General features: G+C 44.1%; 20 non-coding genes across 20 annotated transcripts; all 20 read right to left on the reverse strand.

The window, feature by feature from the left end:
* Nucleotides 1-418: 418 nt before the first annotated feature.
* LOC127920609 (5S ribosomal RNA) lies at nucleotides 419-537 on the reverse strand. Its single transcript, XR_008106723.1, has one exon. It is a non-coding gene; the product is annotated as a 5S ribosomal RNA (ribosomal RNA).
* Nucleotides 538-1,681: 1,144 nt separating this feature from the next.
* Nucleotides 1,682-1,800, reverse strand: LOC127920620 (5S ribosomal RNA). The gene has a single exon (XR_008106734.1). It is a non-coding gene; the product is annotated as a 5S ribosomal RNA (ribosomal RNA).
* Nucleotides 1,801-2,937: 1,137 nt separating this feature from the next.
* On the reverse strand, nucleotides 2,938-3,056 carry LOC127920632 (5S ribosomal RNA). Its single transcript, XR_008106746.1, has one exon. It is a non-coding gene; the product is annotated as a 5S ribosomal RNA (ribosomal RNA).
* Nucleotides 3,057-4,184: 1,128 nt separating this feature from the next.
* Nucleotides 4,185-4,303, reverse strand: LOC127920633 (5S ribosomal RNA). The gene has a single exon (XR_008106747.1). It is a non-coding gene; the product is annotated as a 5S ribosomal RNA (ribosomal RNA).
* A 1,128-nt stretch (nucleotides 4,304-5,431) lies between these two features.
* Nucleotides 5,432-5,550, reverse strand: LOC127920634 (5S ribosomal RNA). Its single transcript, XR_008106748.1, has one exon. It is a non-coding gene; the product is annotated as a 5S ribosomal RNA (ribosomal RNA).
* A 1,121-nt stretch (nucleotides 5,551-6,671) lies between these two features.
* Nucleotides 6,672-6,790, reverse strand: LOC127920610 (5S ribosomal RNA). The gene has a single exon (XR_008106724.1). It is a non-coding gene; the product is annotated as a 5S ribosomal RNA (ribosomal RNA).
* Nucleotides 6,791-7,932: 1,142 nt separating this feature from the next.
* Nucleotides 7,933-8,051, reverse strand: LOC127920611 (5S ribosomal RNA). The gene has a single exon (XR_008106725.1). It is a non-coding gene; the product is annotated as a 5S ribosomal RNA (ribosomal RNA).
* A 1,126-nt stretch (nucleotides 8,052-9,177) lies between these two features.
* LOC127920612 (5S ribosomal RNA) lies at nucleotides 9,178-9,296 on the reverse strand. Its single transcript, XR_008106726.1, has one exon. It is a non-coding gene; the product is annotated as a 5S ribosomal RNA (ribosomal RNA).
* A 1,136-nt stretch (nucleotides 9,297-10,432) lies between these two features.
* Nucleotides 10,433-10,551, reverse strand: LOC127920613 (5S ribosomal RNA). Its single transcript, XR_008106727.1, has one exon. It is a non-coding gene; the product is annotated as a 5S ribosomal RNA (ribosomal RNA).
* A 1,139-nt stretch (nucleotides 10,552-11,690) lies between these two features.
* LOC127920614 (5S ribosomal RNA) lies at nucleotides 11,691-11,809 on the reverse strand. Its single transcript, XR_008106728.1, has one exon. It is a non-coding gene; the product is annotated as a 5S ribosomal RNA (ribosomal RNA).
* A 1,140-nt stretch (nucleotides 11,810-12,949) lies between these two features.
* LOC127920615 (5S ribosomal RNA) lies at nucleotides 12,950-13,068 on the reverse strand. Its single transcript, XR_008106729.1, has one exon. It is a non-coding gene; the product is annotated as a 5S ribosomal RNA (ribosomal RNA).
* A 1,143-nt stretch (nucleotides 13,069-14,211) lies between these two features.
* On the reverse strand, nucleotides 14,212-14,330 carry LOC127920616 (5S ribosomal RNA). The gene has a single exon (XR_008106730.1). It is a non-coding gene; the product is annotated as a 5S ribosomal RNA (ribosomal RNA).
* Nucleotides 14,331-15,469: 1,139 nt separating this feature from the next.
* On the reverse strand, nucleotides 15,470-15,588 carry LOC127920617 (5S ribosomal RNA). Its single transcript, XR_008106731.1, has one exon. It is a non-coding gene; the product is annotated as a 5S ribosomal RNA (ribosomal RNA).
* Nucleotides 15,589-16,713: 1,125 nt separating this feature from the next.
* LOC127920618 (5S ribosomal RNA) lies at nucleotides 16,714-16,832 on the reverse strand. The gene has a single exon (XR_008106732.1). It is a non-coding gene; the product is annotated as a 5S ribosomal RNA (ribosomal RNA).
* Nucleotides 16,833-17,970: 1,138 nt separating this feature from the next.
* Nucleotides 17,971-18,089, reverse strand: LOC127920619 (5S ribosomal RNA). The gene has a single exon (XR_008106733.1). It is a non-coding gene; the product is annotated as a 5S ribosomal RNA (ribosomal RNA).
* Nucleotides 18,090-19,231: 1,142 nt separating this feature from the next.
* Nucleotides 19,232-19,350, reverse strand: LOC127920621 (5S ribosomal RNA). Its single transcript, XR_008106735.1, has one exon. It is a non-coding gene; the product is annotated as a 5S ribosomal RNA (ribosomal RNA).
* A 1,134-nt stretch (nucleotides 19,351-20,484) lies between these two features.
* LOC127920622 (5S ribosomal RNA) lies at nucleotides 20,485-20,603 on the reverse strand. The gene has a single exon (XR_008106736.1). It is a non-coding gene; the product is annotated as a 5S ribosomal RNA (ribosomal RNA).
* Nucleotides 20,604-21,732: 1,129 nt separating this feature from the next.
* Nucleotides 21,733-21,851, reverse strand: LOC127920623 (5S ribosomal RNA). The gene has a single exon (XR_008106738.1). It is a non-coding gene; the product is annotated as a 5S ribosomal RNA (ribosomal RNA).
* A 1,136-nt stretch (nucleotides 21,852-22,987) lies between these two features.
* Nucleotides 22,988-23,106, reverse strand: LOC127920625 (5S ribosomal RNA). The gene has a single exon (XR_008106739.1). It is a non-coding gene; the product is annotated as a 5S ribosomal RNA (ribosomal RNA).
* A 1,129-nt stretch (nucleotides 23,107-24,235) lies between these two features.
* Nucleotides 24,236-24,354, reverse strand: LOC127920626 (5S ribosomal RNA). The gene has a single exon (XR_008106740.1). It is a non-coding gene; the product is annotated as a 5S ribosomal RNA (ribosomal RNA).
* Nucleotides 24,355-25,095: the final 741 nt, after the last annotated feature.

Consider the following 25,095-nt stretch of genomic DNA (forward strand, 5'->3'; position numbering starts at 1 on the left):
ATATGGTTTGTCCGATGCCAATGACTTCCCATTCATTTTTGTCCAATACAGGGGGGTAATTCCCTTACAAACTGCATGTAAGTCCAATAAAAAGGGATAAACGGTCAACCGGGAAATGTAAACGGAGAAGAGGGGGAATAATTGTTTTTTTTTTGGGGGGGGTTCAGGCAAAACATTGAAGGGATTTTACAGGGCCCTAATGGACGACAGACATTGACAGTCTCCGAGCCTAATAACAAACGCTGAATGTAGTGCCTACATTTCGAGGGAAACGCACTGTCCATGATTGGATTTGATCAGGGCAGGGCAGCACTAACAAACTGCATGTAAGTCCAATAAAAGACACAACATTATTAGGGCGATAAATAAAAGGCAGTTGCTCCACGCATGACACAAGAATACCCTCTACTGGAGCAAAAGCTTACAGCACCTGGTATTCCCAGGCGGTCTCCCATCCAAGTACTAACCAGGCCCGACCCTGCTTAGCTTCCGAGATCGGACGAGATCGGGCGTATTCAGGCTGGTATGGCCGTAAGCGAAGGGAACTCTCTTGGTACACTATATAAAGTCAATGTGCCGCTTATTCATCGGGAGACAGAGAGCTGTCCACGTTGTGACACACTGACAAAGCTCAAACCTCGCTTACATTTCCAGCCCATATATTTCACTCTGGGGTGGGGTGGGGTGGGGTGGGGGGGGGGGGGCATATCCTATGTTCACACTTATGACAACTTCATGGACTAATCCAGACTTTAAACCGAAATTCAACAATATTCAAAAATGTTTTGAACTAAGGAGGAAATCAACTAAATCCTTTCAACTTGTTAGAAAATGCATTCATTTGCCCAAGTCAATCATTAGACATCAACAAAATGCATCAGTGATTCGTATTTCCACCCAACTTTCAGAAACGGCACAGGACTGCCCAGTTTCTGTGCGCATGCGTGCGGAGCGCTACACTTTGTGTAGCCGTTTGCGATGAGGCTAATGATTACCTTCTTCTGGTAGAGAAGGAAAGGCTTCCCATAAAAACCTTCTCAATGAAATATTAACTGCAAAGTAGCCTATGCCAGCTTGGCAGAATTATATATCATCATTATTTGCATCAATCCAGTGGCCATTTGTTTTGCAAACTCTGCAATCACAGGAGCGCTACAGCAACACCGTCTCTTCCTGGCGCACACTTGCGTGTAAAGGGTAACTACACCCCAAAATCGATATGTCTTCAATTTTTCCCAGACCTCAAAAGTGGTCTCCTGCTAGGGTTTTAAACATTGTCGTGGACATAGAACATCCAATCGTGTTATATTTCGATTAAAAAGGTGTACTTTTGAGAGCGAAAACCTGGAGAATCAGGGATAAACGGTCAACCGGGAAATGTAAACGGAGAAGAGGGGGAATAATTGTTTATTTTTTTTTGGGGGTTCAGGCAAAACATTGAAGGGATTTTACAGGGCCCTAATGGACGACAGACATTGACAGTCTCCGAGCCTAAAAACAAACGCTGAATGTAGTGCCTACATTTTGAGGGAAACGCACTGTCCATGATTGGATTTGATCAGGGCAGGGCAGCACTAACAAACTGCATGTAAGTCCAATAAAAAGACACAACATTATTAGGGCGATAAATAAAAGGCAGTTGCTCCACGCATGACACAAGAATACCCTCTACTGGAGCAAAAGCTTACAGCACCTGGTATTCCCAGGCGGTCTCCCATCCAAGTACTAACCAGGCCCGACCCTGCTTAGCTTCCGAGATCGGACGAGATCGGGCGTATTCAGGCTGGTATGGCCGTAAGCGAAGGGAACTCTCTTGGTACACTATATAAAGTCAATGTGCCGCTTATTCATCGGGAGACAGAGAGCTGTCCACGTTGTGACACACTGACAAAGCTCAAACCTCGCTTACATTTCCAGCCCATATATTTCACTCTTGTTGTGGGGTTGTGGGGTGGGGGGCATATCCTATGTTCACACTTATGACAACTTCATGGACTAATCCAGACTTTAAACCGAAATTCAACAATATTCAAAAATGTTTTGAACTAAGGAGGAAATCAACTAAATCCTTTCAACTTGTTAGAAAATGCATTCATTTGCCCAAGTCAATCATTAGACATCAACAAAATGCATCAGTGATTCGTATTTCCACCCAACTTTCAGAAACGGCACAGGACTGCCCAGTTTCTGTGCGCATGCGTGCGGAGCGCTACACTTTGTGTAGCCGTTTGCGACGAGGCAAATGATTACCTTCTTCTGGTAGAGAAGGAAAGGCTTCCCATAAAAACCTTCTCAATTAAATATTAACTGCAAAGTAGCCTATGCCAGCTTGGCAGAATTATATATCATCATTATTTGCATCAATCCAGTGGCCATTTGTTTAGCAAACTCTGCAATCACAGGAGCGCTACAGCAACACCGTCTCTTCCTGGCGCACACTTGCGTGTAAAGGGTAACTACACCCCAAAATCGATATGTCTTCAATTTTTCCCAGACCTCAAAAGTGGTCTCCTGCTAGGGTTTTAAACGTTGTCGTGGACATAGAACATCCAATCGTGTTATATTTCGATTAAAAAGGTGTACTTTTGAGAGCGAAAACCTGGAGAATCAGGGATAAACGGTCAACCGGGAAATGTAAACGGAGAAGAGGGGGAATAATTGTTTTTTTTTTTGGGGGGGGTTCAGGCAAAACATTGAAGGGATTTTACAGGGCCCTAATGGACGACAGACATTGACAGTCTCCGAGCCTAAAAACAAACGCTGAATGTAGTGCCTACATTTTGAGGGAAACGCACTGTCCATGATTGGATTTGATCAGGGCAGGGCAGCACTAACAAACTGCATGTAAGTCCAATAAAAAGACACAACATTATTAGGGCGATAAATAAAAGGCAGTTGCTCCACGCATGACACAAGAATACCCTCTACTGGAGCAAAAGCTTACAGCACCTGGTATTCCCAGGCGGTCTCCCATCCAAGTACTAACCAGGCCCGACCCTGCTTAGCTTCCGAGATCGGACGAGATCGGGCGTATTCAGGCTGGTATGGCCGTAAGCGAAGGGAACTCTCTTGGTACACTATATAAAGTCAATGTGCCGCTTATTCATCGGGAGACAGAGAGCTGTCCACGTTGTGACACACTGACAAAGCTCAAACCTCGCTTACATTTCCAGCCCATATATTTCACTCTTGTGGGGTGGGGGGGGCATATCCTATGTTCACACTTATGACAACTTCATGGACTAATCCAGACTTTAAACCGAAATTCAACAATATTCAAAAATGTTTTGAACTAAGTCAACTAAATCAACTAAATCCTTTCAACTTGTTAGAAAATGCATTCATTTGCCCAAGTCAATCATTAGACATCAACAAAATGCATCAGTGATTCGTATTTCCACCCAACTTTCAGAAACGGCACAGGACTGCCCAGTTTCTGTGCGCATGCGTGCGGAGCGCTACACTTTGTGTAGCCGTTTGCGACGAGGCAAATGATTACCTTCTTCTGGTAGAGAAGGAAAGGCTTCCCATAAAAACCTTCTCAATTAAATATTAACTGCAAAGTAGCCTATGCCAGCTTGGCAGAATTATATATCATCATTATTTGCATCAATCCAGTGGCCATTTGTTTAGCAAACTCTGCAATCACAGGAGCGCTACAGCAACACCGTCTCTTCCTGGCGCACACTTGCGTGTAAAGGGTAACTACACCCCAAAATCGATATGTCTTCAATTTTTCCCAGACCTCAAAAGTGGTCTCCTGCTAGGGTTTTAAACGTTGTCGTGGACATAGAACATCCAATCGTGTTATATTTCGATTAAAAAGGTGTACTTTTGAGAGCGAAAACCTGGAGAATCAGGGATAAACGGTCAACCGGGAAATGTAAACGGAGAAGAGGGGGAATAATTGTTTTTTTTTTTGGGGGGTTCAGGCAAAACATTGAAGGGATTTTACAGGGCCCTAATGGACGACAGACATTGACAGTCTCCGAGCCTAAAAACAAACGCTGAATGTAGTGCCTACATTTTGAGGGAAACGCACTGTCCATGATTGGATTTGATCAGGGCAGGGCAGCACTAACAAACTGCATGTAAGTCCAATAAAAAGACACAACATTATTAGGGCGATAAATAAAAGGCAGTTGCTCCACGCATGACACAAGAATACCCTCTACTGGAGCAAAAGCTTACAGCACCTGGTATTCCCAGGCGGTCTCCCATCCAAGTACTAACCAGGCCCGACCCTGCTTAGCTTCCGAGATCGGACGAGATCGGGCGTATTCAGGCTGGTATGGCCGTAAGCGAAGGGAACTCTCTTGGTACACTATATAAAGTCAATGTGCCGCTTATTCATCGGGAGACAGAGAGCTGTCCACGTTGTGACACACTGACAAAGCTCAAACCTCGCTTACATTTCCAGCCCATATATTTCACTCTTGTGGGGGTGGGGGGCATATCCTATGTTCACACTTATGACAACTTCATGGACTAATCCAGACTTTAAACCGAAATTCAACAATATTCAAAAATGTTTTGAACTAAGGAGGAAATCAACTAAATCCTTTCAACTTGTTAGAAAATGCATTCATTTGCCCAAGTCAATCATTAGACATCAACAAAATGCATCAGTGATTCGTATTTCCACCCAACTTTCAGAAACGGCACAGGACTGCCCAGTTTCTGTGCGCATGCGTGCGGAGCGCTACACTTTGTGTAGCCGTTTGCGATGAGGCTAATGATTACCTTCTTCTGGTAGAGAAGGAAAGGCTTCCCATAAAAACCTTCTCAATTAAATATTAACTGCAAAGTAGCCTATGCCAGCTTGGCAGAATTATATATCATCATTATTTGCATCAATCCAGTGGCCATTTGTTTAGCAAACTCTGCAATCACAGGAGCGCTACAGCAACACCGTCTCTTCCTGGCGCACACTTGCGTGTAAAGGGTAACTACACCCCAAAATCGATATGTCTTCAATTTTTCCCAGACCTCAAAAGTGGTCTCCTGCTAGGGTTTTAAACATTGTCGTGGACATAGAACATCCAATCGTGTTATATTTCGATTAAAAAGGTGTACTTTTGAGAGCGAAAACCTGGAGAATCAGGGATAAACGGTCAACCGGGAAATGTAAACGGAGAAGAGGGGGAATAATTGTTTATTTTTTTTTGGGGGGTTCAGGCAAAACATTGAAGGGATTTTACAGGGCCCTAATGGACGACAGACATTGACAGTCTCCGAGCCTAAAAACAAACGCTGAATGTAGTGCCTACATTTTGAGGGAAACGCACTGTCCATGATTGGATTTGATCAGGGCAGGGCAGCACTAACAAACTGCATGTAAGTCCAATAAAAAGACACAACATTATTAGGGCGATAAATAAAAGGCAGTTGCTCCACGCATGACACAAGAATACCCTCTACTGGAGCAAAAAGCTTACAGCACCTGGTATTCCCAGGCGGTCTCCCATCCAAGTACTAACCAGGCCCGACCCTGCTTAGCTTCCGAGATCGGACGAGATCGGGCGTATTCAGGCTGGTATGGCCGTAAGCGAAGGGAACTCTCTTGGTACACTATATAAAGTCAATGTGCCGCTTATTCATCGGGAGACAGAGAGCTGTCCACGTTGTGACACACTGACAAAGCTCAAACCTCGCTTACATTTCCAGCCCATATATTTCACTCTTGTGGGGTGGGGGGCATATCCTATGTTCACACTTATGACAACTTCATGGACTAATCCAGACTTTAAACCGAAATTCAACAATATTCAAAAATGTTTTGAACTAAGGAGGAAATCAACTAAATCCTTTCAACTTGTTAGAAAATGCATTCATTTGCCCAAGTCAATCATTAGACATCAACAAAATGCATCAGTGATTCGTATTTCCACCCAACTTTCAGAAACGGCACAGGACTGCCCAGTTTCTGTGCGCATGCGTGCGGAGCGCTACACTTTGTGTAGCCGTTTGCGACGAGGCAAATGATTACCTTCTTCTGGTAGAGAAGGAAAGGCTTCCCATAAAAACCTTCTCAATTAAATATTAACTGCAAAGTAGCCTATGCCAGCTTGGCAGAATTATATATCATCATTATTTGCATCAATCCAGTGGCCATTTGTTTAGCAAACTCTGCAATCACAGGAGCGCTACAGCAACACCGTCTCTTCCTGGCGCACACTTGCGTGTAAAGGGTAACTACACCCCAAAATCGATATGTCTTCAATTTTTCCCAGACCTCAAAAGTGGTCTCCTGCTAGGGTTTTAAACGTTGTGGACATAGAACATCCAATCGTGTTATATTTCGATTAAAAAGGTGTACTTTTGAGAGCGAAAACCTGGAGAAGCAGGGATAAACGGTCAACCGGGAAATGTAAACGGAGAAGAGGGGGAATAATTGTTTTTTTTTTTGGGGGGTTCAGGCAAAACATTGAAGGGATTTTACAGGGCCCTAATGGACGACAGACATTGACAGTCTCCGAGCCTAAAACAAACGCTGAATGTAGTGCCTACATTTCGAGGGAAACGCACTGTCCATGATTGGATTTGATCAGGGCAGGGCAGCACTAACAAACTGCATGTAAGTCCAATAAAAAGACACAACATTATTAGGGCGATAAATAAAAGGCAGTTGCTCCACGCATGACACAAGAATACCCTCTACTGGAGCAAAAAGCTTACAGCACCTGGTATTCCCAGGCGGTCTCCCATCCAAGTACTAACCAGGCCCGACCCTGCTTAGCTTCCGAGATCGGACGAGATCGGGCGTATTCAGGCTGGTATGGCCGTAAGCGAAGGGAACTCTCTTGGTACACTATATAAAGTCAATGTGCCGCTTATTCATCGGGAGACAGAGAGCTGTCCACGTTGTGACACACTGACAAAGCTCAAACCTCGCTTACATTTCCAGCCCATATATTTCACTCTTGTGGGGTGGGGTGGGGGGGGGGGGGGGCATATCCTATGTTCACACTTATGACAACTTCATGGACTAATCCAGACTTTAAACCGAAATTCAACAATATTCAAAAATGTTTTGAACTAAGGAGGAAATCAACTAAATCCTTTCAACTTGTTAGAAAATGCATTCATTTGCCCAAGTCAATCATTAGACATCAACAAAATGCATCAGTGATTCGTATTTCCACCCAACTTTCAGAAACGGCACAGGACTGCCCAGTTTCTGTGCGCATGCGTGCGGAGCGCTACACTTTGTGTAGCCGTTTGCGATGAGGCTAATGATTACCTTCTTCTGGTAGAGAAGGAAAGGCTTCCCATAAAAACCTTCTCAATGAAATATTAACTGCAAAGTAGCCTATGCCAGCTTGGCAGAATTATATATCATCATTATTTGCATCAATCCAGTGGCCATTTGTTTTGCAAACTCTGCAATCACAGGAGCGCTACAGCAACACCGTCTCTTCCTGGCGCACACTTGCGTGTAAAGGGTAACTACACCCCAAAATCGATATGTCTTCAATTTTTCCCAGACCTCAAAAGTGGTCTCCTGCTAGGGTTTTAAACGTTGTCGTGGACATAGAACATCCAATCGTGTTATATTTCGATTAAAAAGGTGTACTTTTGAGAGCGAAAACCTGGAGAAGCAGGGATAAACGGTCAACCGGGAAATGTAAACGGAGAAGAGGGGGTATAATTGTTTTTTTTTTTGGGGGGGGGTTCAGGCAAAACATTGAAGGGATTTTACAGGGCCCTAATGGACGACAGACATTGACAGTCTCCGAGCCTAATAACAAACGCTGAATGTAGTGCCTACATTTCGAGGGAAACGCACTGTCCATGATTGGATTTGATCAGGGCAGGGCAGCACTAACAAACTGCATGTAAGTCCAATAAAAAGACACAACATTATTAGGGCGATAAATAAAAGGCAGTTGCTCCACGCATGACACAAGAATACCCTCTACTGGAGCAAAAAGCTTACAGCACCTGGTATTCCCAGGCGGTCTCCCATCCAAGTACTAACCAGGCCCGACCCTGCTTAGCTTCCGAGATCGGACGAGATCGGGCGTATTCAGGCTGGTATGGCCGTAAGCGAAGGGAACTCTCTTGGTACACTATATAAAGTCAATGTGCCGCTTATTCATCGGGAGACAGAGAGCTGTCCACGTTGTGACACACTGACAAAGCTCAAACCTCGCTTACATTTCCAGCCCATATATTTCACTCTTGGGGTGGGGTGGGGGGCATATCCTATGTTCACACTTATGACAACTTCATGGACTAATCCAGACTTTAAACCGAAATTCAACAATATTCAAAAATGTTTTGAACTAAGGAGGAAATCAACTAAATCCTTTCAACTTGTTAGAAAATGCATTCATTTGCCCAAGTCAATCATTAGACATCAACAAAATGCATCAGTGATTCGTATTTCCACCCAACTTTCAGAAACGGCACAGGACTGCCCAGTTTCTGTGCGCATGCGTGCGGAGCGCTACACTTTGTGTAGCCGTTTGCGATGAGGCTAATGATTACCTTCTTCTGGTAGAGAAGGAAAGGCTTCCCATAAAAACCTTCTCAATGAAATATTAACTGCAAAGTAGCCTATGCCAGCTTGGCAGAATTATATATCATCATTATTTGCATCAATCCAGTGGCCATTTGTTTTGCAAACTCTGCAATCACAGGAGCGCTACAGCAACACCGTCTCTTCCTGGCGCACACTTGCGTGTAAAGGGTAACTACACCCCAAAATCGATATGTCTTCAATTTTTCCCAGACCTCAAAAGTGGTCTCCTGCTAGGGTTTTAAACGTTGTCGTGGACATAGAACATCCAATCGTGTTATATTTCGATTAAAAAGGTGTACTTTTGAGAGCGAAAACCTGGAGAAGCAGGGATAAACGGTCAACCGGGAAATGTAAACGGAGAAGAGGGGGTATAATTGTTTTTTTTTTTTTGGGGGTTCAGGCAAAACATTGAAGGGATTTTACAGGGCCCTAATGGACGACAGACATTGACAGTCTCCGAGCCTAAAAACAAACGCTGAATGGTGCCTACATTTCGAGGGAAACGCACTGTCCATGATTGGATTTGATCAGGGCAGGGCAGCACTAACAAACTGCATGTAAGTCCAATAAAAAGACACAACATTATTAGGGCGATAAATAAAAGGCAGTTGCTCCACGCATGACACAAGAATACCCTCTACTGGAGCAAAAGCTTACAGCACCTGGTATTCCCAGGCGGTCTCCCATCCAAGTACTAACCAGGCCCGACCCTGCTTAGCTTCCGAGATCGGACGAGATCGGGCGTATTCAGGCTGGTATGGCCGTAAGCGAAGGGAACTCTCTTGGTACACTATATAAAGTCAATGTGCCGCTTATTCATCGGGAGACAGAGAGCTGTCCACGTTGTGACACACTGACAAAGCTCAAACCTCGCTTACATTTCCAGCCCATATATTTCACTCTTTGTCTGGGGTGGGGTGGGGTGGGGGGCATATCCTATGTTCACACTTATGACAACTTCATGGACTAATCCAGACTTAAACCGAAATTCAACAATATTCAAAAATGTTTTGAACTAAGGAGGAAATCAACTAAATCCTTTCAACTTGTTAGAAAATGCATTCATTTGCCCAAGTCAATCATTAGACATCAACAAAATGCATCAGTGATTCGTATTTCCACCCAACTTTCAGAAACGGCACAGGACTGCCCAGTTTCTGTGCGCATGCGTGCGGAGCGCTACACTTTGTGTAGCCGTTTGCGATGAGGCTAATGATTACCTTCTTCTGGTAGAGAAGGAAAGGCTTCCCATAAAAACCTTCTCAATGAAATATTAACTGCAAAGTAGCCTATGCCAGCTTGGCAGAATTATATATCATCATTATTTGCATCAATCCAGTGGCCATTTGTTTTGCAAACTCTGCAATCACAGGAGCGCTACAGCAACACCGTCTCTTCCTGGCGCACACTTGCGTGTAAAGGGTAACTACACCCCAAAATCGATATGTCTTCAATTTTTCCCAGACCTCAAAAGTGGTCTCCTGCTAGGGTTTTAAACGTTGTCGTGGACATAGAACATCCAATCGTGTTATATTTCGATTAAAAAGGTGTACTTTTGAGAGCGAAAACCTGGAGAAGCAGGGATAAACGGTCAACCGGGAAATGTAAACGGAGAAGAGGGGGAATAATTTTTTTTTTTTTTTTTGGGGGGGGTTCAGGCAAAACATTGAAGGGATTTTACAGAGCCCTAATGGACGACAGACATTGACAGTCTCCGAGCCTAAAAACAAACGCTGAATGTAGTGCCTACATTTCGAGGGAAACGCACTGTCCATGATTGGATTTGATCAGGGCAGGGCAGCACTAACAAACTGCATGTAAGTCCAATAAAAAGACACAACATTATTAGGGCGATAAATAAAAGGCTCCACGCATGACACAAGAATACCCTCTACTGGAGCAAAAAGCTTACAGCACCTGGTATTCCCAGGCGGTCTCCCATCCAAGTACTAACCAGGCCCGACCCTGCTTAGCTTCCGAGATCGGACGAGATCGGGCGTATTCAGGCTGGTATGGCCGTAAGCGAAGGGAACTCTCTTGGTACACTATATAAAGTCAATGTGCCGCTTATTCATCGGGAGACAGAGAGCTGTCCACGTTGTGACACACTGACAAAGCTCAAACCTCGCTTACATTTCCAGCCCATATATTTCACTCTTGTGGGGTGGGGTGGGGTGGGGTGGGGGGGGGGCATATCCTATGTTCACACTTATGACAACTTCATGGACTAATCCAGACTTTAAACCGAAATTCAACAATATTCAAAAATGTTTTGAACTAAGGAGGAAATCAACTAAATCCTTTCAACTTGTTAGAAAATGCATTCATTTGCCCAAGTCAATCATTAGACATCAACAAAATGCATCAGTGATTCGTATTTCCACCCAACTTTCAGAAACGGCACAGGACTGCCCAGTTTCTGTGCGCATGCGTGCGGAGCGCTACACTTTGTGTAGCCGTTTGCGATGAGGCTAATGATTACCTTCTTCTGGTAGAGAAGGAAAGGCTTCCCATAAAAACCTTCTCAATGAAATATTAACTGCAAAGTAGCCTATGCCAGCTTGGCAGAATTATATATCATCATTATTTGCATCAATCCAGTGGCCATTTGTTTTGCAAACTCTGCAATCACAGGAGCGCTACAGCAACACCGTCTCTTCCTGGCGCACACTTGCGTGTAAAGGGTAACTACACCCCAAAATCGATATGTCTTCAATTTTTCCCAGACCTCAAAAGTGGTCTCCTGCTAGGGTTTTAAACGTTGTCGTGGACATAGAACATCCAATCGTGTTATATTTCGATTAAAAAGGTGTACTTTTGAGAGCGAAAACCTGGAGAAGCAGGGATAAACGGTCAACCGGGAAATGTAAACGGAGAAGAGGGGGAATAATTTTTTTTTTTTGGGGGTTCAGGCAAAACATTGAAGGGATTTTACAGGGCCCTAATGGACGACAGACATTGACAGTCTCCGAGCCTAAAACAAACGCTGAATGTAGTGCCTACATTTCGAGGGAAACGCACTGTCCATGATTGGATTTGATCAGGGCAGGGCAGCACTAACAAACTGCATGTAAGTCCAATAAAAAGACACAACATTATTAGGGCGATAAATAAAAGGCAGTTGCTCCACGCATGACACAAGAATACCCTCTACTGGAGCAAAAGCTTACAGCACCTGGTATTCCCAGGCGGTCTCCCATCCAAGTACTAACCAGGCCCGACCCTGCTTAGCTTCCGAGATCGGACGAGATCGGGCGTATTCAGGCTGGTATGGCCGTAAGCGAAGGGAACTCTCTTGGTACACTATATAAAGTCAATGTGCCGCTTATTCATCGGGAGACAGAGAGCTGTCCACGTTGTGACACACTGACAAAGCTCAAACCTCGCTTACATTTCCAGCCCATATATTTCACTCTTGTCTGGGGTGTGGGGTGGGGGGGGCATATCCTATGTTCACACTTATGACAACTTCATGGACTAATCCAGACTTTAAACCGAAATTCAACAATATTCAAAAATGTTTTGAACTAAGGAGGAAATCAACTAAATCCTTTCAACTTGTTAGAAAATGCATTCATTTGCCCAAGTCAATCATTAGACATCAACAAAATGCATCAGTGATTCGTATTTCCACCCAACTTTCAGAAACGGCACAGGACTGCCCAGTTTCTGTGCGCATGCGTGCGGAGCGCTACACTTTGTGTAGCCGTTTGCGATGAGGCTAATGATTACCTTCTTCTGGTAGAGAAGGAAAGGCTTCCCATAAAAACCTTCTCAATGAAATATTAACTGCAAAGTAGCCTATGCCAGCTTGGCAGAATTATATATCATCATTATTTGCATCAATCCAGTGGCCATTTGTTTTGCAAACTCTGCAATCACAGGAGCGCTACAGCAACACCGTCTCTTCCTGGCGCACACTTGCGTGTAAAGGGTAACTACACCCCAAAATCGATATGTCTTCAATTTTTCCCAGACCTCAAAAGTGGTCTCCTGCTAGGGTTTTAAACGTTGTCGTGGACATAGAACATCCAATCGTGTTATATTTCGATTAAAAAGGTGTACTTTTGAGAGCGAAAACCTGGAGAAGCAGGGATAAACGGTCAACCGGGAAATGTAAACGGAGAAGAGGGGGAATAATTGACTTTATTTTTTTTTTGGGGGGTTCAGGCAAAACATTGAAGGGATTTTACAGGGCCCTAATGGACGACAGACATTGACAGTCTCCGAGCCTAAAACAAACGCTGAATGTAGTGCCTACATTTCGAGGGAAACGCACTGTCCATGATTGGATTTGATCAGGGCAGGGCAGCACTAACAAACTGCATGTAAGTCCAATAAAAAGACACAACATTATTAGGGCGATAAATAAAAGGCAGTTGCTCCACGCATGACACAAGAATACCCTCTACTGGAGCAAAAAGCTTACAGCACCTGGTATTCCCAGGCGGTCTCCCATCCAAGTACTAACCAGGCCCGACCCTGCTTAGCTTCCGAGATCGGACGAGATCGGGCGTATTCAGGCTGGTATGGCCGTAAGCGAAGGGAACTCTCTTGGTACACTATATAAAGTCAATGTGCCGCTTATTCATCGGGAGACAGAGAGCTGTCCACGTTGTGACACACTGACAAAGCTCAAACCTCGCTTACATTTCCAGCCCATATATTTCACTCTTGTGGGGTGGGGTGGGGTGGGGGGGGGGGGCATATCCTATGTTCACACTTATGACAACTTCATGGACTAATCCAGACTTTAAACCGAAATTCAACAATATTCAAAAATGTTTTGAACTAAGGAGGAAATCAACTAAATCCTTTCAACTTGTTAGAAAATGCATTCATTTGCCCAAGTCAATCATTAGACATCAACAAAATGCATCAGTGATTCGTATTTCCACCCAACTTTCAGAAACGGCACAGGACTGCCCAGTTTCTGTGCGCATGCGTGCGGAGCGCTACACTTTGTGTAGCCGTTTGCGATGAGGCTAATGATTACCTTCTTCTGGTAGAGAAGGAAAGGCTTCCCATAAAAACCTTCTCAATGAAATATTAACTGCAAAGTAGCCTATGCCAGCTTGGCAGAATTATATATCATCATTATTTGCATCAATCCAGTGGCCATTTGTTTTGCAAACTCTGCAATCACAGGAGCGCTACAGCAACACCGTCTCTTCCTGGCGCACACTTGCGTGTAAAGGGTAACTACACCCCAAAATCGATATGTCTTTTTTTCCCAGACCTCAAAAGTGGTCTCCTGCTAGGGTTTTAAACGTTGTCGTGGACATAGAACATCCAATCGTGTTATATTTCGATTAAAAAGGTGTACTTTTGAGAGCGAAAACCTGGAGAAGCAGGGATAAACGGTCAACCGGGAAATGTAAACGGAGAAGAGGGGGAATAATTGTTTATTTTTTTTTTTGGGGGGGGTTCAGGCAAAACATTGAAGGGATTTTACAGGGCCCTAATGGACGACAGACATTGACAGTCTCCGAGCCTAAAAACAAACGCTGAATGTAGTGCCTACATTTTGAGGGAAACGCACTGTCCATGATTGGATTTGATCAGGGCAGGGCAGCACTAACAAACTGCATGTAAGTCCAATAAAAAGACACAACATTATTAGGGCGATAAATAAAAGGCAGTTGCTCCACGCATGACACAAGAATACCCTCTACTGGAGCAAAAGCTTACAGCACCTGGTATTCCCAGGCGGTCTCCCATCCAAGTACTAACCAGGCCCGACCCTGCTTAGCTTCCGAGATCGGACGAGATCGGGCGTATTCAGGCTGGTATGGCCGTAAGCGAAGGGAACTCTCTTGGTACACTATATAAAGTCAATGTGCCGCTTATTCATCGGGAGACAGAGAGCTGTCCACGTTGTGACACACTGACAAAGCTCAAACCTCGCTTACATTTCCAGCCCATATATTTCACTCTTGGGGTGGGGTGGGGGGCATATCCTATGTTCACACTTATGACAACTTCATGGACTAATCCAGACTTTAAACCGAAATTCAACAATATTCAAAAATGTTTTGAACTAAGGAGGAAATCAACTAAATCCTTTCAACTTGTTAGAAAATGCATTCATTTGCCCAAGTCAATCATTAGACATCAACAAAATGCATCAGTGATTCGTATTTCCACCCAACTTTCAGAAACGGCACAGGACTGCCCAGTTTCTGTGCGCATGCGTGCGGAGCGCTACACTTTGTGTAGCCGTTTGCGATGAGGCTAATGATTACCTTCTTCTGGTAGAGAAGGAAAGGCTTCCCATAAAAACCTTCTCAATGAAATATTAACTGCAAAGTAGCCTATGCCAGCTTGGCAGAATTATATATCATCATTATTTGCATCAATCCAGTGGCCATTTGTTTTGCAAACTCTGCAATCACAGGAGCGCTACAGCAACACCGTCTCTTCCTGGCGCACACTTGCGTGTAAAGGGTAACTACACCCCAAAATCGATATGTCTTCAATTTTTCCCAGACCTCAAAAGTGGTCTCCTGCTAGGGTTTTAAACATTGTCGTGGACATAGAACATCCAATCGTGTTATATTTCGATTAAAAAGGTGTACTTTTGAGAGCGAAAACCTGGAGAAGCAGGGATAAACGGTCAACCGGGAAATGTAAACGGAGAAGAGGGGGAATAATTGTTTTTAAAAAAAATTTTTTTTGGGGGGGGTTCAGGCAAAACATTGAAGGGATTTTACAGGGCCCTAATGGACGACAGACATTGACAGTCTCCGAGCCTAAAAACAAACGCTGAATGTAGTGCCTACATTTTGAGGGAAACGCACTGTCCATGATTGGATTTGATCAGGGCAGGGCAGCACTAACAAACTGCATGTAAGTCCAATAAAAAGACACAACATTATTAGGGCGATAAATAAAAGGCAGTTGCTCCACGCATGACACAAGAATACCCTCTACTGGAGCAAAAGCTTACAGCACCTGGTATTCCCAGGCGGTCTCCCATCCAAGTACTAACCAGGCCCGACCCTGCTTAGCTTCCGAGATCGGACGAGATCGGGCGTATTCAGGCTGGTATGGCCGTAAGCGAAGGGAACTCTCTTGGTACACTATATAAAGTCAATGTGCCGCTTATTCATCGGGAGACAGAGAGCTGTCCACGTTGTGACACACTGACAAAGCTCAAACCTCGCTTACATTTCCAGCCCATATATTTCACTCTGGGGTGTGGGGTGGGGGGCATATCCTATGTTCACACTTATGACAACTTCATGGACTAATCCAGACTTTAAACCGAAATTCAACAATATTCAAAAATGTTTTGAACTAAGGAGGAAATCAACTAAATCCTTTCAACTTGTTAGAAAATGCATTCATTTGCCCAAGTCAATCATTAGACATCAACAAAATGCATCAGTGATTCGTATTTCCACCCAACTTTCAGAAACGGCACAGGACTGCCCAGTTTCTGTGCGCATGCGTGCGGAGCGCTACACTTTGTGTAGCCGTTTGCGACGAGGCAAATGATTACCTTCTTCTGGTAGAGAAGGAAAGGCTTCCCATAAAAACCTTCTCAATTAAATATTAACTGCAAAGTAGCCTATGCCAGCTTGGCAGAATTATATATCATCATTATTTGCATCAATCCAGTGGCCATTTGTTTAGCAAACTCTGCAATCACAGGAGCGCTACAGCAACACCGTCTCTTCCTGGCGCACACTTGCGTGTAAAGGGTAACTACACCCCAAAATCGATATGTCTTCAATTTTTCCCAGACCTCAAAAGTGGTCTCCTGCTAGGGTTTTAAACGTTGTCGTGGACATAGAACATCCAATCGTGTTATATTTCGATTAAAAAGGTGTACTTTTGAGAGCGAAAACCTGGAGAATCAGGGATAAACGGTCAACCGGGAAATGTAAACGGAGAAGAGGGGGAATAATTTTTTTTTTTTGGGGGTTCAGGCAAAACATTGAAGGGATTTTACAGGGCCCTAATGGACGACAGACATTGACAGTCTCCGAGCCTAAAAACAAACGCTGAATGTAGTGCCTACATTTTGAGGGAAACGCACTGTCCATGATTGGATTTGATCAGGGCAGGGCAGCACTAACAAACTGCATGTAAGTCCAATAAAAAGACACAACATTATTAGGGCGATAAATAAAAGGCAGTTGCTCCACGCATGACACAAGAATACCCTCTACTGGAGCAAAAGCTTACAGCACCTGGTATTCCCAGGCGGTCTCCCATCCAAGTACTAACCAGGCCCGACCCTGCTTAGCTTCCGAGATCGGACGAGATCGGGCGTATTCAGGCTGGTATGGCCGTAAGCGAAGGGAACTCTCTTGGTACACTATATAAAGTCAATGTGCCGCTTATTCATCGGGAGACAGAGAGCTGTCCACGTTGTGACACACTGACAAAGCTCAAACCTCGCTTACATTTCCAGCCCATATATTTCACTCTGGGGTGGGGTGGGGGGTGGGGGGCATATCCTATGTTCACACTTATGACAACTTCATGGACTAATCCAGACTTTAAACCGAAATTCAACAATATTCAAAAATGTTTTGAACTAAGGAGGAAATCAACTAAATCCTTTCAACTTGTTAGAAAATGCATTCATTTGCCCAAGTCAATCATTAGACATCAACAAAATGCATCAGTGATTCGTATTTCCACCCAACTTTCAGAAACGGCACAGGACTGCCCAGTTTCTGTGCGCATGCGTGCGGAGCGCTACACTTGTGTGTGTAGCCGTTTGCGATGAGGCTAATGATTACCTTCTTCTGGTAGAGAAGGAAAGGCTTCCCATAAAAACCTTCTCAATGAAATATTAACTGCAAAGTAGCCTATGCCAGCTTGGCAGAATTATATATCATCATTATTTGCATCAATCCAGTGGCCATTTGTTTAGCAAACTCTGCAATCACAGGAGCGCTACAGCAACACCGTCTCTTCCTGGCGCACACTTGCGTGTAAAGGGTAACTACACCCCAAAATCGATATGTCTTCAATTTTTCCCAGACCTCAAAAGTGGTCTCCTGCTAGGGTTTTAAACATTGTCGTGGACATAGAACATCCAATCGTGTTATATTTCGATTAAAAAGGTGTACTTTTGAGAGCGAAAACCTGGAGAATCAGGGATAAACGGTCAACCGGGAAATGTAAACGGAGAAGAGGGGAATAATAATTTTTTTTTTTTTTGGGGGGTTCAGGCAAAACATTGAAGGGATTTTACAGGGCCCTAATGGACGACAGACATTGACAGTCTCCGAGCCTAAAAACAAACGCTGAATGTAGTGCCTACATTTTGAGGGAAACGCACTGTCCATGATTGGATTTGATCAGGGCAGGGCAGCACTAACAAACTGCATGTAAGTCCAATAAAAAGACACAACATTATTAGGGCGATAAATAAAAGGCAGTTGCTCCACGCATGACACAAGAATACCCTCTACTGGAGCAAAAGCTTACAGCACCTGGTATTCCCAGGCGGTCTCCCATCCAAGTACTAACCAGGCCCGACCCTGCTTAGCTTCCGAGATCGGACGAGATCGGGCGTATTCAGGCTGGTATGGCCGTAAGCGAAGGGAACTCTCTTGGTACACTATATAAAGTCAATGTGCCGCTTATTCATCGGGAGACAGAGAGCTGTCCACGTTGTGACACACTGACAAAGCTCAAACCTCGCTTACATTTCCAGCCCATATATTTCACTCTTGTGGGGTGGGGTGGGGTGGGGGGGGGGGCATATCCTATGTTCACACTTATGACAACTTCATGGACTAATCCAGACTTTAAACCGAAATTCAACAATATTCAAAAATGTTTTGAACTAAGGAGGAAATCAACTAAATCCTTTCAACTTGTTAGAAAATGCATTCATTTGCCCAAGTCAATCATTAGACATCAACAAAATGCATCAGTGATTCGTATTTCCACCCAACTTTCAGAAACGGCACAGGACTGCCCAGTTTCTGTGCGCATGCGTGCGGAGCGCTACACTTTGTGTAGCCGTTTGCGATGAGGCTAATGATTACCTTCTTCTGGTAGAGAAGGAAAGGCTTCCCATAAAAACCTTCTCAATGAAATATTAACTGCAAAGTAGCCTATGCCAGCTTGGCAGAATTATATATCATCATTATTTGCATCAATCCAGTGGCCATTTGTTTTGCAAACTCTGCAATCACAGGAGCGCTACAGCAACACCGTCTCTTCCTGGCGCACACTTGCGTGTAAAGGGTAACTACACCCCAAAATCGATATGTCTTCAATTTTTCCCAGACCTCAAAAGTGGTCTCCTGCTAGGGTTTTAAACGTTGTCGTGGACATAGAACATCCAATCGTGTTATATTTCGATTAAAAAGGTGTACTTTTGAGAGCGAAAACCTGGAGAAGCAGGGATAAACGGTCAACCGGGAAATGTAAACGGAGAAGAGGGGGAATAATTGTTAATTTTTTTTTGGGGGGGGTTCAGGCAAAACATTGAAGGGATTTTACAGGGCCCTAATGGACGACAGACATTGACAGTCTCCGAGCCTAAAAACAAACGCTGAATGTAGTGCCTACATTTGAGGGAAACGCACTGTCCATGATTGGATTTGATCAGGGCAGGGCAGCACTAACAAACTGCATGTAAGTCCAATAAAAAGACACAACATTATTAGGGCGATAAATAAAAGGCAGTTGCTCCACGCATGACACAAGAATACCCTCTACTGGAGCAAAAGCTTACAGCACCTGGTATTCCCAGGCGGTCTCCCATCCAAGTACTAACCAGGCCCGACCCTGCTTAGCTTCCGAGATCGGACGAGATCGGGCGTATTCAGGCTGGTATGGCCGTAAGCGAAGGGAACTCTCTTGGTACACTATATAAAGTCAATGTGCCGCTTATTCATCGGGAGACAGAGAGCTGTCCACGTTGTGACACACTGACAAAGCTCAAACCTCGCTTACATTTCCAGCCCATATATTTCACTCTTGTGGGGTGGGGTGGGGTGGCATATCCTATGTTCACACTTATGACAACTTCATGGACTAATCCAGACTTTAAACCGAAATTCAACAATATTCAAAAATGTTTTGAACTAAGGAGGAAATCAACTAAATCCTTTCAACTTGTTAGAAAATGCATTCATTTGCCCAAGTCAATCATTAGACATCAACAAAATGCATCAGTGATTCGTATTTCCACCCAACTTTCAGAAACGGCACAGGACTGCCCAGTTTCTGTGCGCATGCGTGCGGAGCGCTACACTTTGTGTAGCCGTTTGCGATGAGGCTAATGATTACCTTCTTCTGGTAGAGAAGGAAAGGCTTCCCATAAAAACCTTCTCAATTAAATATTAACTGCAAAGTAGCCTATGCCAGCTTGGCAGAATTATATATCATCATTATTTGCATCAATCCAGTGGCCATTTGTTTAGCAAACTCTGCAATCACAGGAGCGCTACAGCAACACCGTCTCTTCCTGGCGCACACTTGCGTGTAAAGGGTAACTACACCCCAAAATCGATATGTCTTCAATTTTTCCCAGACCTCAAAAGTGGTCTCCTGCTAGGGTTTTAAACATTGTCGTGGACATAGAACATCCAATCGTGTTATATTTCGATTAAAAAGGTGTACTTTTGAGAGCGAAAACCTGGAGAATCAGGGATAAACGGTCAACCGGGAAATGTAAACGGAGAAGAGGGGGAATAATTGTTTATTTTTTTTTTTTGGGGGTTCAGGCAAAACATTGAAGGGATTTTACAGGGCCCTAATGGACGACAGACATTGACAGTCTCCGAGCCTAAAAACAAACGCTGAATGTAGTGCCTACATTTTGAGGGAAACGCACTGTCCATGATTGGATTTGATCAGGGCAGGGCAGCACTAACAAACTGCATGTAAGTCCAATAAAAAGACACAACATTATTAGGGCGATAAATAAAAGGCAGTTGCTCCACGCATGACACAAGAATACCCTCTACTGGAGCAAAAGCTTACAGCACCTGGTATTCCCAGGCGGTCTCCCATCCAAGTACTAACCAGGCCCGACCCTGCTTAGCTTCCGAGATCGGACGAGATCGGGCGTATTCAGGCTGGTATGGCCGTAAGCGAAGGGAACTCTCTTGGTACACTATATAAAGTCAATGTGCCGCTTATTCATCGGGAGACAGAGAGCTGTCCACGTTGTGACACACTGACAAAGCTCAAACCTCGCTTACATTTCCAGCCCATATATTTCACTCTTGTGGGGTGGGGTGGGGGGGGCATATCCTATGTTCACACTTATGACAACTTCATGGACTAATCCAGACTTTAAACCGAAATTCAACAATATTCAAAAATGTTTTGAACTAAGGAGGAAATCAACTAAATCCTTTCAACTTGTTAGAAAATGCATTCATTTGCCCAAGTCAATCATTAGACATCAACAAAATGCATCAGTGATTCGTATTTCCACCCAACTTTCAGAAACGGCACAGGACTGCCCAGTTTCTGTGCGCATGCGTGCGGAGCGCTACACTTTGTGTAGCCGTTTGCGATGAGGCTAATGATTACCTTCTTCTGGTAGAGAAGGAAAGGCTTCCCATAAAAACCTTCTCAATTAAATATTAACTGCAAAGTAGCCTATGCCAGCTTGGCAGAATTATATATCATCATTATTTGCATCAATCCAGTGGCCATTTGTTTAGCAAACTCTGCAATCACAGGAGCGCTACAGCAACACCGTCTCTTCCTGGCGCACACTTGCGTGTAAAGGGTAACTACACCCCAAAATCGATATGTCTTCAATTTTTCCCAGACCTCAAAAGTGGTCTCCTGCTAGGGTTTTAAACATTGTCGTGGACATAGAACATCCAATCGTGTTATATTTCGATTAAAAAGGTGTACTTTTGAGAGCGAAAACCTGGAGAAGCAGGGATAAACGGTCAACCGGGAAATGTAAACGGAGAAGAGGGGGAATAATTTTTTTTTTTTGGGGGGTTCAGGCAAAACATTGAAGGATTTTACAGGGCCCTAATGGACGACAGACATTGACAGTCTCCGAGCCTAAAAACAAACGCTGAATGTAGTGCCTACATTTTGAGGGAAACGCACTGTCCATGATTGGATTTGATCAGGGCAGGGCAGCACTAACAAACTGCATGTAAGTCCAATAAAAAGACACAACATTATTAGGGCGATAAATAAAAGGCAGTTGCTCCACGCATGACACAAGAATACCCTCTACTGGAGCAAAAAGCTTACAGCACCTGGTATTCCCAGGCGGTCTCCCATCCAAGTACTAACCAGGCCCGACCCTGCTTAGCTTCCGAGATCGGACGAGATCGGGCGTATTCAGGCTGGTATGGCCGTAAGCGAAGGGAACTCTCTTGGTACACTATATAAAGTCAATGTGCCGCTTATTCATCGGGAGACAGAGAGCTGTCCACGTTGTGACACACTGACAAAGCTCAAACCTCGCTTACATTTCCAGCCCATATATTTCACTCTTGTGGGGGGGGGGGGGGGGGGCATATCCTATGTTCACACTTATGACAACTTCATGGACTAATCCAGACTTTAAACCGAAATTCAACAATATTCAAAAATGTTTTGAACTAAGGAGGAAATCAACTAAATCCTTTCAACTTGTTAGAAAATGCATTCATTTGCCCAAGTCAATCATTAGACATCAACAAAATGCATCAGTGATTCGTATTTCCACCCAACTTTCAGAAACGGCACAGGACTGCCCAGTTTCTGTGCGCATGCGTGCGGAGCGCTACACTTTGTGTAGCCGTTTGCGATGAGGCTAATGATTACCTTCTTCTGGTAGAGAAGGAAAGGCTTCCCATAAAAACCTTCTCAATTAAATATTAACTGCAAAGTAGCCTATGCCAGCTTGGCAGAATTATATATCATCATTATTTGCATCAATCCAGTGGCCATTTGTTTAGCAAACTCTGCAATCACAGGAGCGCTACAGCAACACCGTCTCTTCCTGGCGCACACTTGCGTGTAAAGGGTAACTACACCCCAAAATCGATATGTCTTCAATTTTTCCCAGACCTCAAAAGTGGTCTCCTGCTAGGGTTTTAAACGTTGTCGTGGACATAGAACATCCAATCGTGTTATATTTCGATTAAAAAGGTGTACTTTTGAGAGCGAAAACCTGGAGAAGCAGGGATAAACGGTCAACCGGGAAATGTAAACGGAGAAGAGGGGGAATAATTTTTTATTTTTTTTTTTGGGGGGGTTCAGGCAAAACATTGAAGGGATTTTACAGGGCCCTAATGGACGACAGACATTGACAGTCTCCGAGCCTAAAAACAAACGCTGAATGTAGTGCCTACATTTTGAGGGAAACGCACTGTCCATGATTGGATTTGATCAGGGCAGGGCAGCACTAACAAACTGCATGTAAGTCCAATAAAAAGACACAACATTATTAGGGCGATAAATAAAAGGCAGTTGCTCCACGCATGACACAAGAATACCCTCTACTGGAGCAAAAGCTTACAGCACCTGGTATTCCCAGGCGGTCTCCCATCCAAGTACTAACCAGGCCCGACCCTGCTTAGCTTCCGAGATCGGACGAGATCGGGCGTATTCAGGCTGGTATGGCCGTAAGCGAAGGGAACTCTCTTGGTACACTATATAAAGTCAATGTGCCGCTTATTCATCGGGAGACAGAGAGCTGTCCACGTTGTGACACACTGACAAAGCTCAAACCTCGCTTACATTTCCAGCCCATATATTTCAGTCTTGTGGGGTGGGGGGCATATCCTATGTTCACACTTATGACAACTTCATGGACTAATCCAGACTTTAAACCGAAATTCAACAATATTCAAAAATGTTTTGAACTAAGGAGGAAATCAACTAAATCCTTTCAACTTGTTAGAAAATGCATTCATTTGCCCAAGTCAATCATTAGACATCAACAAAATGCATCAGTGATTCGTATTTCCACCCAACTTTCAGAAACGGCACAGGACTGCCCAGTTTCTGTGCGCATGCGTGCGGAGCGCTACACTTTGTGTAGCCGTTTGCGATGAGGCTAATGATTACCTTCTTCTGGTAGAGAAGGAAAGGCTTCCCATAAAAACCTTCTCAATTAAATATTAACTGCAAAGTAGCCTATGCCAGCTTGGCAGAATTATATATCATCATTATTTGCATCAATCCAGTGGCCATTTGTTTAGCAAACTCTGCAATCACAGGAGCGCTACAGCAACACCGTCTCTTCCTGGCGCACACTTGCGTGTAAAGGGTAACTACACCCCAAAATCGATATGTCTTCAATTTTTCCCAGACCTCAAAAGTGGTCTCCTGCTAGGGTTTTAAACGTTGTCGTGGACATAGAACATCCAATCGTGTTATATTTCGATTAAAAAGGTGTACTTTTGAGAGCGAAAACCTGGAGAATCAGGGATAAACGGTCAACCGGGAAATGTAAACGGAGAAGAGGGGGAATAATTGTTTATTTTTTTTTTGGGGGGGGTTCAGGCAAAACATTGAAGGGATTTTACAGGGCCCTAATGGACGACAGACATTGACAGTCTCCGAGCCTAAAAACAAACGCTGAATGTAGTGCCTACATTTTGAGGGAAACGCACTGTCCATGATTGGATTTGATCAGGGCAGGGCAGCACTAACAAACTGCATGTAAGTCCAATAAAAAGACACAACATTATTAGGGCGATAAATAAAAGGCAGTTGCTCCACGCATGACACAAGAATACCCTCTACTGGAGCAAAAGCTTACAGCACCTGGTATTCCCAGGCGGTCTCCCATCCAAGTACTAACCAGGCCCGACCCTGCTTAGCTTCCGAGATCGGACGAGATCGGGCGTATTCAGGCTGGTATGGCCGTAAGCGAAGGGAACTCTCTTGGTACACTATATAAAGTCAATGTGCCGCTTATTCATCGGGAGACAGAGAGCTGTCCACGTTGTGACACACTGACAAAGCTCAAACCTCGCTTACATTTCCAGCCCATATATTTCAGTCTTGTGGGGTGGGGGGCATATCCTATGTTCACACTTATGACAACTTCATGGACTAATCCAGACTTTAAACCGAAATTCAACAATATTCAAAAATGTTTTGAACTAAGGAGGAAATCAACTAAATCCTTTCAACTTGTTAGAAAATGCATTCATTTGCCCAAGTCAATCATTAGACATCAACAAAATGCATCAGTGATTCGTATTTCCACCCAACTTTCAGAAACGGCACAGGACTGCCCAGTTTCTGTGCGCATGCGTGCGGAGCGCTACACTTTGTGTAGCCGTTTGCGATGAGGCTAATGATTACCTTCTTCTGGTAGAGAAGGAAAGGCTTCCCATAAAAACCTTCTCAATTAAATATTAACTGCAAAGTAGCCTATGCCAGCTTGGCAGAATTATATATCATCATTATTTGCATCAATCCAGTGGCCATTTGTTTAGCAAACTCTGCAATCACAGGAGCGCTACAGCAACACCGTCTCTTCCTGGCGCACACTTGCGTGTAAAGGGTAACTACACCCCAAAATCGATATGTCTTCAATTTTTCCCAGACCTCAAAAGTGGTCTCCTGCTAGGGTTTTAAACGTTGTCGTGGACATAGAACATCCA

This window comes from Oncorhynchus keta, unplaced genomic scaffold, assembly GCF_023373465.1.
Source record: "Oncorhynchus keta strain PuntledgeMale-10-30-2019 unplaced genomic scaffold, Oket_V2 Un_contig_20062_pilon_pilon, whole genome shotgun sequence".
In the NCBI taxonomy this organism is placed as follows: domain Eukaryota; kingdom Metazoa; phylum Chordata; class Actinopteri; order Salmoniformes; family Salmonidae; genus Oncorhynchus; species Oncorhynchus keta.